A 15,321-nucleotide genomic window follows, 5' to 3' on the forward strand; every position below is an offset into this window, starting at 1 on the left:
ATAGATTGTTTCATTTTTAGTACATTGAATATTGCAGCATAATGGATCAAAACTATGAGAAAGTAATCACTTTGTGCAAGTAGATCAGGTGGCTCATTGGGCTAGACGCCTATGATAGATATGTTTTTTTGTGTAATGCTTTTCATCTATTCACTTTTGTAAAGCATAATTTGCCTTAAATCAGTAGTAGTCAAGTATTTCAATGGACTTGATACTGAAACCTAATTGTTTTAATTTTAGTTCAGTGGTTCTCAAACTGAGTCCTCAGGACCACACACAGGTCACACCACAGGTGCACAGGTGTATTCATTACTCACTGACACATATTAAAAGATCCACAGGTGAAGCAAATTATATCACTTGTGATTTTGTGAGGAGACCTGGAAAACATGCACTGTTTGGTGTCCTCAGGACCAAGCTTGAGAACCTGTGTTTTAGTTCATTGTTTATTTTTGCAAAACCTTTCCAAAATTTAAAGTTACCTGATGTAGATCAGGTGGCTCAATGGGCAAGAGCATGTGTTCTATAGATTTACAGTATGAAAGGCACAGATTCAATTCTTATGAAAGATATGTGTTTTTGCATATTGCTTCCAACTATTCTCTTTTGTAATGCATAATGCACCCTACAACAGTAGTAGTCAAGTGTATAAATGGAATTGATACTGAAACCTCATAGATTGTTTCCAATTTAAATTTATTGAATATTGAAGCATAATGGTTTCAAGATCTGACAAAATCACTACACAGTATTCGTAGATGAGGTGGCATGATAGGCTAGTGCATGTGTTCTACAGCTTCACAGTATCAAAGTCACAGATTCTATTCCTATGACAAATTATTTTTTGCATATTGCTTAACATCTATTTAGTTTTGTAATGCATAATATACCTTACAACTGTAGTTTCAATGGACTTGGTACTGAAACTAATAGATTGTTACCTTTTTTAGTTTATTAAATAGTGCAACATAATGGTTCACAACTATGTCAAAATCCCTCTTAAATTAAGCAGATCAGGTGGCTTAATAGACTAATGCAAGTGTTATACAGTTTGAGAGTGTGACAGCAACACATTCAGGGGGTCATTCAGACCCGGTTGTTAGCGCCGATGCGCTCGGACCGGGTCGATGGCCCCCCACAGAGCATGCGCACGATGGCGCCGGCGCGCGCATGCGTGAGACCTGCTATGACCGACAGCGCCGGTCGTAGCGGGTCTCGATCCAAAGGGGGCGAGCTGTCGATGTTGATTGACAGCTCACCCCGTTTGGAAGATGGGCCGGGGGGGTGGCAGCCCAAACGGTGGCGTTCCCATGGGAACGCCTACCGTTTGGGGGAGGCCCCACTGACATCACTAGTGATGTCAGTGGAGAGCTTCCGGCTCAGACAGAGCCAGAAGCTCTCCGGGGCTTACGACAAGGGAGACCCTACCCTAGGGTCTCGTTGTAAGCCCCGATGGTCGCGATGGTCTCTGACCATCGCGACCATCACCGGAGCGGTCGTTAGAGCTGTGGGTGTTAACCCACAGCCTAACGACCGCAACAGAGGCGGGCGGTCGGGATGCAAGCGGCCGCCCAGTTTCTGAGTGACCGCTTGCATCCTCCGACCGCCTCTGTATGAGGCCCTCAATCTCTATGACTTTTTTTTGCATATTCCTTTGTATCTCTTCACTTACAGTATGTAATGTATAGAACATCTTAATGGTTTCAAAACTATGAGAAAATTACCACTTAGTCTCAGTAGGTCAGGTGGATCAATGGGCTTAATAATAATTTGCTTTACAATGGTATTAGTCAAGTGTTTCAATGGGCAAAATTAATTGTTTGAACTTTAGTTCATTGATTATTTTTGCATACTGGTTCAAAACTTTGACAAAATTTTACGTTAACCTAAGTAGATCAGTTGGCTAAATGGGCTAGAGTATATGTTCTACAGCTTTGGAGAGTGAAAGTCACAGATATGCTTCTTTGAAAATTGCTTTTCATCTATTCACAGTCACAGCTTTGATTCCTATGGCAGATTTTTTTTGCTAATGGCTTTCCAACTATTCACTTTTGTATAGCATAATACATCTTATAACAGTAGTAGTGACGTGTTTCAATAGACTTGATACTAAAACCTCATAGATTGTTTAATCTTTAGTACATTGAACATTGCAGCATAATGGTTCAAAACTAAGCTAAAGTTTCAACTTAGTCTAAGTGGAACAGGTGGTTCAATGGGTGAGAACATGTGTTTTACAGCTACACAAAGTATGAATTTCACAGTTTCAAGTCTTATGACATATATGTTTTTTGCATATTGGTTTCCATCTATTCACTTTTTGTAATGCATAATACACCTTATAACAGCAATAGTCAAGTGTTTCAATGGACTTGATTCTGAAATCTAATAGATTATTTTCTTTTTAGTATTTTGAATATTGCATCATAACGGTTCACAATTTTGAAAAATGTTCAAGTTAGTGCGAATAGATTAGTTTGCTCAATGGAGTAGTGCACATGTTCTACAGCATTGGAGTCTGAAAGTCAAAGGTTCGATGCCTTTGATACATATTCTTTTTTGCATAGTGCTTTCCATCTATTCACTTTTGTAATGCATAATACACCTTACAACAGTAGTAGCCAGGTGTTTCAATGGATTGGATATTGAAAACTCATAGATTGTTTCCTTTTTTATTTCATTGAATATTGATGCATAATGGTTTAAAACAATGACAACATTTCTACTTAAACTAAGCAGATCAGGTAGCTCAATAGTCTAGTGCATGTGTTCTAGAATTTGACAGTGTGACAGTGACATGTCCGATTTGTATAACATTTATTTTTGCATATTACTTTGTGAATATTCACATATGTAATGCTTAGAACACCTGACAACAGTAGTAGTCAAGTAATTCAATGGACGTGATACTGAAACCTCATATATTGTTTTATTTTTAGTACATGAAATTTTGCACCATAATGGTTCAAAACTAAGACTAGATTTCTGCTTGTTCTAAGTAGATCAGGTGGCTCAATGGGCTAGTCTATGAGTTCTACAGCTTCACAGTATGAAAGTCGCACATTTGATTCTTATGAGAGATATTTTTGCATAATACAACTTACAACAGTAGTAGTCAAGTACTTCAATGGACTTGACACTGAAACCTCATTTAGTTACTGATGTGCCCAGCTATAACGTGGCATCACAGCGTTATCTCTCACGCCACGCATGGCGCGCCACACACTACGCTATGAGTCGCGCCACAAAGAAAGTTAGTAATGAAAAAAGTCATTACGTGTAATACAACTTTTTGCCCACCAGATGTCACTTTTCCTAAACTACATAGCGCATGCGTCTGATTTGATTACGTGTAATACAACATTTTGCCCACCAGATGTCACTTTTCCTAAACTACATAGCGCATGCGTCTGATTTCATTACGTGTAATACAACATTTTGCCCACCAGATGTCACTTTTCCTAAACTACATAGCGCATGCGTGTGATTTCCAATGTACCGTACGGTATGTTCTGTATCACCGCCCGATGATTGTTTGACAGAAGCGGTGATTCGGTACACTACAGTATACAGTATTACAGCGTTTTCCACATGGAATCAGGAATGTACGGTATAATAAAGCGGTAGAAGAATGTCTAATCCAGTTTGAAATCATTAAGCTCTGTATTACCCACTGACTGTGCGGTTGAAATCATACTGTGTTTGCGCAAATGTAAATACAGTACTGTCGGCACTGTCCCAGACTTAGACATTAGACTTTACAAACTACAGAACTCTAGTAATGGGTGAAGTGTGTGGCCTAGCGGTCTAATGCCTAGTCTCACTGCTTCTCCCCTCTTCTTGTTCCGTGGGTTCGAGACCTTGAAAATATGTTTTTTTTAATTATTTTTAAAATCTTCACTTAAAATATTCAGTATTCAATACAGTACATGTGGAGCGCATGCCCAGTGCTTCAGGAGTCAAACAGCGAAAATAGGATTTTTATTACTGTACATACAGTACTGTACCTTAGAACGCAAACTTGCGTCAACGCCGGCGCTGACATAGATGTGGACATTATAGTGATTTTTTATGACCATCAAGTGGTAATGGGCTCTGTTAAAGAGACTGGTCTCTGTATAACAAACTGACTGTGCGTTTGAACCGCAAAATTGCGTCAATGACAGCGCATGCCCAGTGGTTGGGTTTCAATCTCAATGGAATGTGTGCCGCATGTCCAGTGGAGCCAAGCCATAAACCAAGTAGCGCTATGCCATGGCGCATGCCCAGTTGTCTGTATTGCTACAGTACTGTTGAATTTACACACTTGTGCCATTCTGCACTGTCCGAGACTTACCGTACAGTATACACAATAGTAAATTCATGACTTCAGAAAGTGCTACAGTAGTGGACTTTGTTTGGAGGGAAGTCTCTGTATTACAAACTGACTGTGCTCTAGAGCGCAAACTTGCGTCAATGGCAATGCTGTCCCAGACTTGGAAACTTTAGTGATTTAATGTGTTCAGTAACTGATAGTCGACTATGTTTGAAAGAGAGGTCCCTGCACTACAAACTGACTCTGCGTTTAAACCGCAAAATTGCGTCAATGTCTGCACAGTTGGCGCTGTGGTGACTTATAGCCAGTTCTGATGGATTACGGTACAAATAGGATCTCTGGCGAGTGCCCAGTGGCGGTGTTGCAATGCATTGCCAGTGGTGCTGCGCCATAGACATACCCTTGTAGCGCTATGCAATGGCGTACAGTATGGAAGATCATACAGTAGCGGGTCATGATTCACACACAGTGAAAGTGGGATCTCCGTATTACACACTGACTGTGTAATAATAATATTAAAAATAAAAAGTGTAACCTTGACTGTCTAATAATAATAAAAAAAAAGTTTAACCTTCCAAGTTTCGAACCCGGAACCGGGTTGTACAGACGTCTGCAATGTAGAAGTTCGATTTCTTACCTCTATGCTACAGACGCCTGAGTACTTCATCGTATGGTACTGTAGATATCACATAAAGTACTGTAGAGGACAGATGCAATTCTTACTAGGAGAGACTTGTGAGCAAGGGTTAGGTGATCCGTCTTGCTTACACTTCTCTCCTTATGTTCGAGACCTTGATAATTTAATTTATTTTTTTAATGTTCACTATAGTACTGTAGTTGTCTTGTTATCCAACCCTTACAAAAATCAATATACAGTATTGTACTGTAGATGTGCCCAGCTACAGTACTGTAGTTTGTTGCTTCATACGGTACGCCATATACCGCATTGCTAGTTGCGTGCTACACTGTGGCGTATTGAGTCTCATAGCACTGCGCATGCCCAGTTGTCTGTATTATAGTAAGTACAATACGGTAAACATTGTATTGATTCCATGACTCTAGGAACTACAGTACAGTAGATGCAGTAGTTTAGGGGGCTAATGCCTAGCCCTACTGCATCTACCATTTTCTTGTCCTGCTGGTTCGAGACCTTTAAAGTATATACTGTGTACGGTAATTTTATTTTGTTTTAAATCTTCATTAATACATTATCCAGAAATTCTGGTATTTCTATGCCACAGTACTTTATGACAAAAAAGTGTAACCTTGACTTTGTAATAATAATAAAAAATAAAAAGTGTAACCTTTCAAGTTTCGAACCCGCAAAAGGGTTGTACAGGCAGCGTAATGTATTGGTTTGATTATTTACCATTACACTACAGCCGCCTGCAATACCAAGGTTGCACCTGGCTTGAGTGTTTCCTACAATACTGTACGTCATCGTATCTCAGGCGCATGCCCAGATCTATAGTATACCCATGTAGCGCTTTTTTTTTTTTTTTTTAAATTCTTCGCTACTTTTGTTCAGTATTGTTATCCAACCCTTACTAAGCTCAGTACATTTTATATATTAGGGGGTAAATGTACTAAGATGGGAGTTCTATTAAGAAGTGATGTTGCCCATAGCAACCAATCAGATTCCAGGTATTATCTTCTAGAAGGTGCTAATGTAGATAAATGAGAAGTAGAATCTGATTGGTTGCTATGGGCAACATACAGTACAGTAACTTCTTAAATAGAACTCCCATCTTAGTAAATTTACCCCTACATGTTTAACTTTTTCCCCCCAATTTTTTTTCTTCCGCCCCCAAAATGAAAGTGAATTTTTGGTGTGTTCTGACTTTTTAAAAAAAAAAGTTACGCAGTTTACAGTACCTTTAGGGGACTGTCTTAAGGCTGCACTTTGAAGGCTTCCCGCAACGTTGCACCCCAATTCACCAATTTTTTCCGCCTGCTATTCATACAGTAGGCAAAACTTTTTCACATACTGTCTTACTGTACATTGCATTGACTTCCCGCCAATGGTAGGCGGAAAAGCTTTCAAATTGAATACAGCAATAATTTTACGCCTGGCGAAATGACGTAATCTGCAAAACATTTTTTAGCCAATCACGTGTTTTTGCTCCAATGGGTGAAAAAGTGCCAACCAATGTGTTCCCAACTCACAGGCTGTGTTTGAAAAATGACAGTTGGGAGCTTATTGACTGACACCTTATCACTGTTTTATCACTTTTCACTCTGTCTCCTAACACTGCTTAGTACAGTAAATAGACCCCTTGGAGTGAAAAGACGAGACCGGCTAAAAAAAAGTAAATAGACCACCCCTAAATTGAAAACGGCCCTCAGTGTATACAGTACTGTATGTCTACTGTACTGTATTCTACTGTATTCTACTGTAAGTGCCGGGCAGCTGTGAAATCACTGTGATGGGCAACAGGGATACTGTACAGTATATGACTGTGGGCGGCAACCCCCATCGGCCGGCGCGCCCCTGGTGAGTGAAATCATGGCCAATAGGACGATACACCCCTGCTTCTGTGTGTTATTGACTTTTTGTACCTTTTTAATGACAGATGCACGTGTTGGGTCTCAGGCGCACTTAAAGACTGAATTACAGTACATACAGTACAAACACCAATTGTATAAATTAATGACAATTTTTATTTAACCTACAGTAACATGCTGTGCAGAGGGGGGGAACTTCTTTAGCTTTCCACCCCCGTAGTCCTCTACTGTCCCCCGCTTCTTTCTTCTACCACTGGCATGTCCTGGAATTCCAAGCTGGACACGGACATGACTACTGTACAGTACCTAGGAGGAAGGAGATGACGTGAGAACAGTCCTTCCTCAATGCCGACCGATACGCCCTACTGGACCGAGGACTACAGTACACAAAAAGATTAGGCTTTTAAGTTAAAATCATCACTGGCACTTTTGGCCTCAGATCCAGAGTTTCACCTATACCAGGTGCAGACTCTACCTTGCATCGGAGTGCAAGGTCCACTGTACGCCCTGAAGAAAGGAGGATAGGCAGAGATGAACAGACAGTAAAAGACAGACACACAGGTTCTCACCGGAGATGCTCTTCATCCTGCTTGATCCCACATACCCTGTACTGTTGGAGAGAGAATCCGCTGTGCAGGGCCCTTCCCTGCTCTAACAGTGTCACACTAATCCACTTCTCCACATTAATATACTGTATATGCCCTAACTAACCAGCCTAACAAATTTATTAATAACTAATTTGTATTATAATTAAGGGTGAGCGGGTTCGGTTTTACTCGGTTCTTATCGCCACTTTACCGCAAATTTGGCTCGATTTTATTCGCTATCCAAAACACATGTTCAGCCATAGCCAATAAAAAGATCCGGGTAAAACCGAGTAAAACCGAACCCGGTCACCCCTAATTATAATTAAGCCTGGTGGTGAAATACTGTAAGCAGTGCCCCTAGGCCCACAGCCCATATAACGATAAAAAAAAAAAAATACATGAAACAAGACAGTATTTGGGTGCCCCAGATGGAGGTGAACACCAGCTGTCATTTTGAGGTCAAAAGTGAAAATAACTCCAACCCCCCCCCCTACTGTAGCAGCAGGTGGCCCTGGGTTTCCCAAAGAACAAACTGGCAGGGAGCTAGAAGTATCAGAAGATTAATCTGAATGTGATAACAGAGCACTAACATTAGCAAAAATGCTTTTCTCACCTGATCCTGAAGTTGAAGGGACCGCCGCTCTAACCATACAGTAGATGTACAGTAGAAGCCTGTCTCTCAATGCACGGTGCACCCACTACTGTACAGTACTGTATGTCTGCAACTATGGATGTGGATGTTGAAGCAGCCGCTGCTACTGTACTGTATATGAACCAAAGGAACCTGAAAACTTGAAACATCTGCATTACAAACGGCAACATCAAGCGCAGTAGCAGAAACTGGCAGCTGCAGCACAATCTGTGACGATGTCAATGTGTGCCCTCAAACAGGGGGCAATGTACAGTAAAAGTAGGTGTAAGGAAAAGTATGAAGTACAGTACATAAGGTGCAGTAAGGGAAAGTTATTGTAAATAAAGGGCTTATAAAATAAATTAGGAGAATACTGTATACTGTATAATGTAGGGACAGAAAGCACAACCACAATACTGTACATACAGTATGGACACAGTGTACAGTACTTAGCAGTCCGGATCACAAACTGAAAAGAGGAAGTTAAACCCCTCCTCCACATTACTAATTATATACAGTACAGTATAAGCTACATAGCAGTTGCTTGACCGTTTCTTTCGATGACAACTGGTAAGACTCTATGGAGATGATCAATATAATTGTTACACTGTTCTCCAAAACTTCATTATCCCATCCAAAAGTTCCTGTTTAGTTGTTGGTTTCACATCAGACCTGATGAACCTCTTCAACTGGGCCCAGACCATGTCAATGGGATTCATGTCCGGTGACCTACAGGAAAGTAAAAAAAATATCAAATATTCAGTCACAGTACTGTACTTTAGTAAAAAGTGTACTAGAATAATTACTGCTCGGTACTGTACATACTTTTTGGTACAATAAACAGTTAATACAGTACTATAGGACAATACTCACTCTGGTGGTGTGCGTTCCCAATTTATCCCTCTCTCTTCCATGACTTTTGCTGAAGCCGAATGTTTGGGATCATTATCCTGGAATAATCGATGTCCTGATGGAAAGCATTTTGTCACAAATGGCACCTTACAGCAATCTACTATTTTTTCTTGGAAGAAGGTCTTATCCATGATGCCTAAAGAGATGAGAAATTGTCAGTAACAAGCGTACACTGTACAGGACTGTAAATAATTTTTACAACAAACATTACTGTACTGCACCTTCAAAAATATAGATCGGTCCTGCACCCCAACGAGATATACCTCCCCATACATGGACCTTTAACGGATGCTTCAGACGTGGTTTAAGTGAGAGATGTGCACGGTGTCAGAAGGACAGTCTTGAGAACCTCTCGAGAGAAACCGAAGTTTCATCTGTGAAAATTACATCATTAAAATTCTCTCCAATCTCTATCCACCGTCGTGCTTGTTCAACTCTCTTTACTTTATTAACATCCCTTATCATGGGATTTATCCTGTGGAATAAAAACAAGTTTTAGTTTACTGTCATGTAAAATCAGTGCATTATTAATATATGTATATATATTTTATGTACAGTACCTTGTAGGGCCAAAAGTCCATCCCAGTTCCTTACGCATCCGTTTGATGCTGGAACAGGAGATGTCCAGGTCACATTCTGCTTTTAGAATACGTTGGATTTGTAAAGCTGTACGCGCATCATCCTCACAAGTCAATTTGTGCACAATCTTTTTGACGCTCCTACGGTAGAACACATACAGAGCATATACTGTAGCAACTATTGGACAGTTAGTGTTGAAATTGGAACACAATACAGTAGCAATCTAGCAACATACAGTATCGTAAAAAAAGGTTGCTGTAAAGTACCTACCATGTGCATTTAGAAGGAAATCTATATCTGGTCCGCGTTCTCTCAAATGCATGATAGCGCACAGTCTGTAAACTAACAAGAACACCACACTCTTTCAGCCAGGCCTGGATCTGTCATGTTGTTTTGTGTTCTTTTTTCATGCTTGCAATTATCTTGCTGATGGCTTTGTTGATTTTTGCCATGTTTGACGACAAAATCTGTAGAGAGAACAAGAGAAATACGGTACAGTACTGTTGCTGAGCATACAGACTGAGTACAGTATACAGTACATAATTTAATGTTCAGTATCTTAAAAAACACAGGGGGGTATTACATTCTTACTGTACATCAGCCGTAACATGTGTACACCGGTATATACTGTACTGTACAGTATAACCAGCTAGTAAATTTCATTTTGCAGGCTGTGTTTAATAAATGATAGTTTTGAGCTAATTAGATATATATATTTCCCAAGTTAATCTCACATCAAGCTTTCATACAGTATGCCCCTTAATACGCAAAACAAGAGATATGGTAAGAACTTACCTTTGTTATCTCTGTTTCTACGAAGTCCATAGGGTCCACAGGGTTGACCTTGGGTATAGGTTGGGAACCAAATCCGGGCACCACGCAGTTAAAGCTTTTAGCTCCCAGGATGCACTTGGGTCCACTCTCCCTATAACCCCGCCCCCCAGCCAGAGGCACCTCAGTTTGTAAGTAGCCAAAGGCCGGAGGAGGAGAGAAAAAGAGAGAGAAAACTGGAACACTCTAGAACCATACTCACAGAAAAGGAGACGGGAAACCGGTGACCAGTAACACAGCCCATATGAAGCCAGGTGCGTCAGGGCGGGCGCCCTGTGGACCCTATGGACTTCGTAGAAACAGAGATAACAAAGGTAAGTTCTTACCATATCTCTTGTTTTCTACTTCAGGGTCCATAGGGGGTCCACAGGGTTGACCTTGGGGATGTCCCAAAGCAGTTCAACCAAGGGTGGGGACGCTCCTGTGCTGAGAGGAGAATCCGTCGTCAAAAAGGAAGCATCCTGAGAGGCAAAGGAAACCAATGCCTAGAACCTTAAAAATTATGGACAGAAGACCACGTGGACACCTAGTAAGGCAAAACAGTCGAGGCGCCACAACGAGCCGCCCACGAGGGTTACATGGCCCGAGAAAAAACAAGCCTCAACGACAGAAATGCCCACCCATGGGTAGGCCCCTGAGGAAGACATACGAGGCCATACAGCCAACATTTCATTATAGGCCGGCCAACGTTTCCTGTGAAAACCAGAAACCGCAGACCACCAATAAGGAGTCCGATTACCATAAGGAACTTGAACGGATCACATAAAGCCAAAGAGGCCGGACCACAGTCAATGAGGCCACACCAGCCGAGAGAACTGGGGACTGAATGGCCGTACCATAAGTTCCAGAATAATATGGAACCTAAAAACCACTCTAAGAAGAAACACAGGGCGAGAGCAACTCACACCCTGACATGATGCCCTCCAGAAGAGGGAGCCACATGAGAACGCTCCCAATTCAGACACTCTCCTGGTTGATTTAAACACCCTGAGAGAGAGAGAGAGAGAGAGAGCGAGCTTAAACAATAGACCATGTAAAGGCTATCACAAGCAGCGGTTCCATTGACTGTCCCCGGAGGGAACAAAGAACCACTACTAACTCCCCAGGAGTCCCTAGGGAGGACAAGTGGAGGCATAATCCAGAAAACACTCCAAAGGATGAACTGGATACCAGAGCGGAGCAATTCCATATCTTAACCATACCGACAGTGTAGAGATCCGCACTGTCAGGAAAGCCAGGCCAAGGGTGAAACCCAAGCCAGCCGGAAGGAATGCCAGAATATCTGGAAATCCTGGACACCGGAGGATCGTATCGACAGGTATGATACCATAAGAATTATGTATGCCACAGTCCGTGGCAGATCCCAGCAAAGTCTGGCCTATCTGCTCTAAACATCTCAATGAAGACAGAGCCAGGGAAGCCCTAGGACCACAGTAGGGGCGCAGTCAAAGACAAACGATCCAGGTCCAGGGAAAAACAAGGACCCTGAGACAACAGGACCAGATAGTGAAGCAGTAGGAACGGAGCATCGATGAGGAGACTCCGAAAATCTTAGTACCAGTGATGTCTGGGATGAACTGGAGCCCCCAGAAGGAAAGCCCCTCCATCTCGAATTAAACTTCCGAAGACCTCGAGGAAGAAGGGAGACCGGAGGACACAGGTACACAAAGTGGAAGGACCACTTCACTGACAAAGAGTCACTGAAGGTAGCTTCAGTACTCCTAGAGCTGGACTGTAACACTGGTAATGTGTGATCGAGTCAGAAGGCCATGAAGATCAATCCCCTCAGGGAGGCCCCCTCTGCTCACCAGGAGTTGAAACCTCTCTTGGAGAAGAGACTAGTCCCCGGGATGCACGTCGTGACGGCTGAGGAAGCCCGCTTCCCAATGGAGAGCTCCGGGAATAAACACTGCAGAGTTGGCCAGGAGAAGACCCTTGGACTATGTCAGAATGGATGACATTCCTGACATTGCCACCCAACTACCAGTGTTGCCTAGATGGAAGCCACTGTTGTGACACTGCGGACTGAACCTATTCAGGTTTACCGTGACATATGGGTTAGGCCAAAGTGAAGGTCCAAGACAGCCTAAAGTATCAACAAGTTAAGTGGCAGGGCAGAAGCGACAGATGTCCAACTGCCCCAAAACGAATGCGGACCAGACACTGTCTGTAGCAAAAAACACCCTGGACGAGATGGCCATAGCCACCCGGACAGAGACCAACTCGCCTCCAGAGAAAGTATCATCGTTCGAACAGCGATCCGATGGAAAAAACTCGATCCATCTGGAGGGGAGTCAATTATGGCAAGGCCTGGAATGGAACTTAGCACATTCCACCCTACCAAAAGGTAGACACTCTGGTAGACCGCGCATCACAAAGAGTAATGACATATGTCGACTGCGTAGATATCCGCACACTCCAAGTTGAAGAGTGGAGATCTTGTCTTACGCCAGAAAAATTCTCAGATTCTGAGAATCCAGCAGTGCTCCCAGATGAAGAAAACCCTGTGAGGGATGCAGGGAGGACTTTTTCTCCGTTGACTAATTATCTGTGCCGAGAAGAAGCCACGGTTATCCTGACCTGGCGGTAAAGTACCTTGGTGATCCTGCTAAAAGCAGGAGACCGTCCAGAGAAAGGAGCATTCGGATACACTGAACAGGTGAACTGTCAGAAAATCCATAAGGCTGGTAAACCCCGGTGGAGTTGAGGACAGTCCCAAAAGGCAGAGCCCGAAACTTACAAGTGTTGCTGTGGCACAGCAAACCTGAACCCATGCTGATGAGAGGGCTCTGTATGTACCCGTAGGTACGTATCCTGAATACTCAGATATACCATAAAATCCCCAGGTTCCAAACGTCGGATGATGGAGCATGGACGATTCCACCTGAGTCCAGGCACCGTTGGAATCTGATTCAGGGATTTGAGACAGAGTATAGGCAAATGAGGACCAGTCGGTCACTGCCCCAGAAAGAAAGTAGAACAACCAGTCCCTCAGATAGTGAGGTTGGCCGAAATAGCTCTGCTTACCACAAAGACTGTATAGCTTTCTGGGATTGTAAGGCCCTGATCAGGTCTGAAGAAGGGCCCGTGTAACAATGCCTGTGAGGAGGCCGCCTGAGCAATGAGAGGCCATTGAGAATCAGTACCTCACTCTGGTATTCCCCAGATGTAGACCTGTCCCGTCAGGCTGAGGGTATATCCTCAGGTGTAGAAACAGGGTCGTCCGGAAGTCCAGGACTGCTTGGTACTGGATATGTTGGCCCCCATGGAGGCCGACAGCCTAGGAAAAAACAGGCCTTTAGGCTGACCCTGAGGACAAAAAGACTTAACAGAGTTAGTCCGAATGTAGTGGGAGTAGCTAAAGACGGTATCTCCCCATTAGTGATACTGCCAATGATGCAACGATCTTGTCAAGGTCAGGACCAAACAAGATCTTCCCCATGGAAGGAGTCTGCACCTCTGCTTTCCCATAACGCAGCCATAGGGTATTGCGGCGGATACAGACGCCGCCGAAACCCTGAAAGTTAGAAGACCGGCATCCCATGTAGGTAATCCCACATATGACCACTGCATATTTTATGTGAGCGGCAAAAGATATTTGAACCCCAGACGTGTTGGAGGGGAAAAACGTCACAAAAGCATCACCATGCGATGGCCATGGTAGGACGGGCAACAGGCCCTGAAAACGAGTACAGTGATTTCAGGCAAAGTTACCACCGACGGATCCGTAAAATCCGTCCAGGCCGGGATGGGAGGCGTATTAATGCCTGTAACCCGACGATTAACATACAAATCCATCCCAGAAGGGGATTTCCATTACTTGTGAGGACCCTCAGGGAATGGGAAACAGGAGGCCTTTGTGACTCCTCGTATCTGGCGACAGCCAGACTCCCACTATGAGATCCACCCACTGGGCAGAAAACGGGAGATGTATGATACAGGTGCAGGATCGACATTCTCTATATCCAGAATGAACCTGGCTACCAGCCCCAAAGCAGGGATAATAATACTTGAAATCGGCTCCCCCCATGTGAGAGGGAAAGAGCCGAATACACCATCCAGTTCACGGCAGAGCCACTGGGAAGTAACCACAGGGCGTATATCACGCCAATTAGTATTTCGTATAAAACGACATCCACCAGGGTGGCCGTTGTGGTAATCCCTGCAAGGGGAATGACAGACCGATGTGGTATCGGAGGTAATTCATGTACTGTGAAAAACCCCGGCGGGGAGCGATAGTCTGTTGCACAGGGGTAAATTGCAAGAAATTGCGAGATACCCCGAGTTCAAAAGGGCAGTATGGTGAAGTAACTCCAAGCGAGTGACGACAATGGGGCCCGCCCGGCGATCCTCAAAGGAGAGGATCCTGAGAAATAAACCGCCCTTTAAGGGGGTCGTGCAAGGGGCCCGGCACCAGATGGTGCCGCATACATAAACCTTTCTAAGTTAAAATCCTCCGCACTACTACCTGCAGGCTATGACTTGCAGGATAGCAATAATGGGTGCAGTATCGTGTGCAATCTCCTAGTCAGATATATCTGACTATCTTGACGGAAATATTAAGCAGCGTCATACCGGTCCTGACTGACGCTAAGATTAGCTGCAGGGACCCATTATCAGCGTATGCAACTCACAGCTCCATCTAAAATATGGCAACGTGCAGCACGCAACAGTATGTGACAAACCTCACAGATATTAACAAGTATATATATGTGAGGCCTCAGAACCACCCCAGGTACACCTGTATTAGGGCAGATAAAGAAAAGGGATAGATATACACTGACAGGTGAGTGAAAAAGCAGACAGTCAGCACTAGCATAAGTCACATACAATGCAGAAAAATATATATACATACATTTGCATGACATATAATATACTGCACAATGTCGCTACATTCAACTGCCCAGATTCAGTGTCTGGGAAGGCTATAGCGCTGTGTACACTCACCCAAAATGGCCAGG

General features: G+C 43.3%; 1 protein-coding gene and 1 long non-coding RNA gene across 3 annotated transcripts in view; one reads left to right on the top strand and one right to left on the bottom strand.

Moving 5' to 3' along the window:
• The window catches only part of AMPD2 (adenosine monophosphate deaminase 2), a 224,639-nt gene that overhangs the window by 170,199 nt on the left and 39,119 nt on the right, over window positions 1-15,321 (top strand). The gene's annotated exons all lie outside the window — the stretch shown is intronic.
• LOC148477613 (uncharacterized) overlaps window positions 9,179-15,321 on the bottom strand; it is a 41,472-nt gene continuing 35,329 nt past the window's right edge. The window contains exons 2-4 of the long non-coding RNA XR_015872492.1: window positions 9,800-9,996; window positions 9,511-9,669; window positions 9,179-9,425 (exon numbers count right to left, since the gene is read on the bottom strand). This is a non-coding gene — a long non-coding RNA (uncharacterized LOC148477613). The remainder of the gene's footprint in view (window positions 9,426-9,510; window positions 9,670-9,799; window positions 9,997-15,321) is intronic.

Source organism: Taudactylus pleione, unplaced genomic scaffold (assembly GCF_031769625.1).
Source record: "Taudactylus pleione unplaced genomic scaffold, aTauple2 ptg000706l, whole genome shotgun sequence".
Classification (NCBI taxonomy): Eukaryota; Metazoa; Chordata; class Amphibia; order Anura; family Myobatrachidae; genus Taudactylus; species Taudactylus pleione.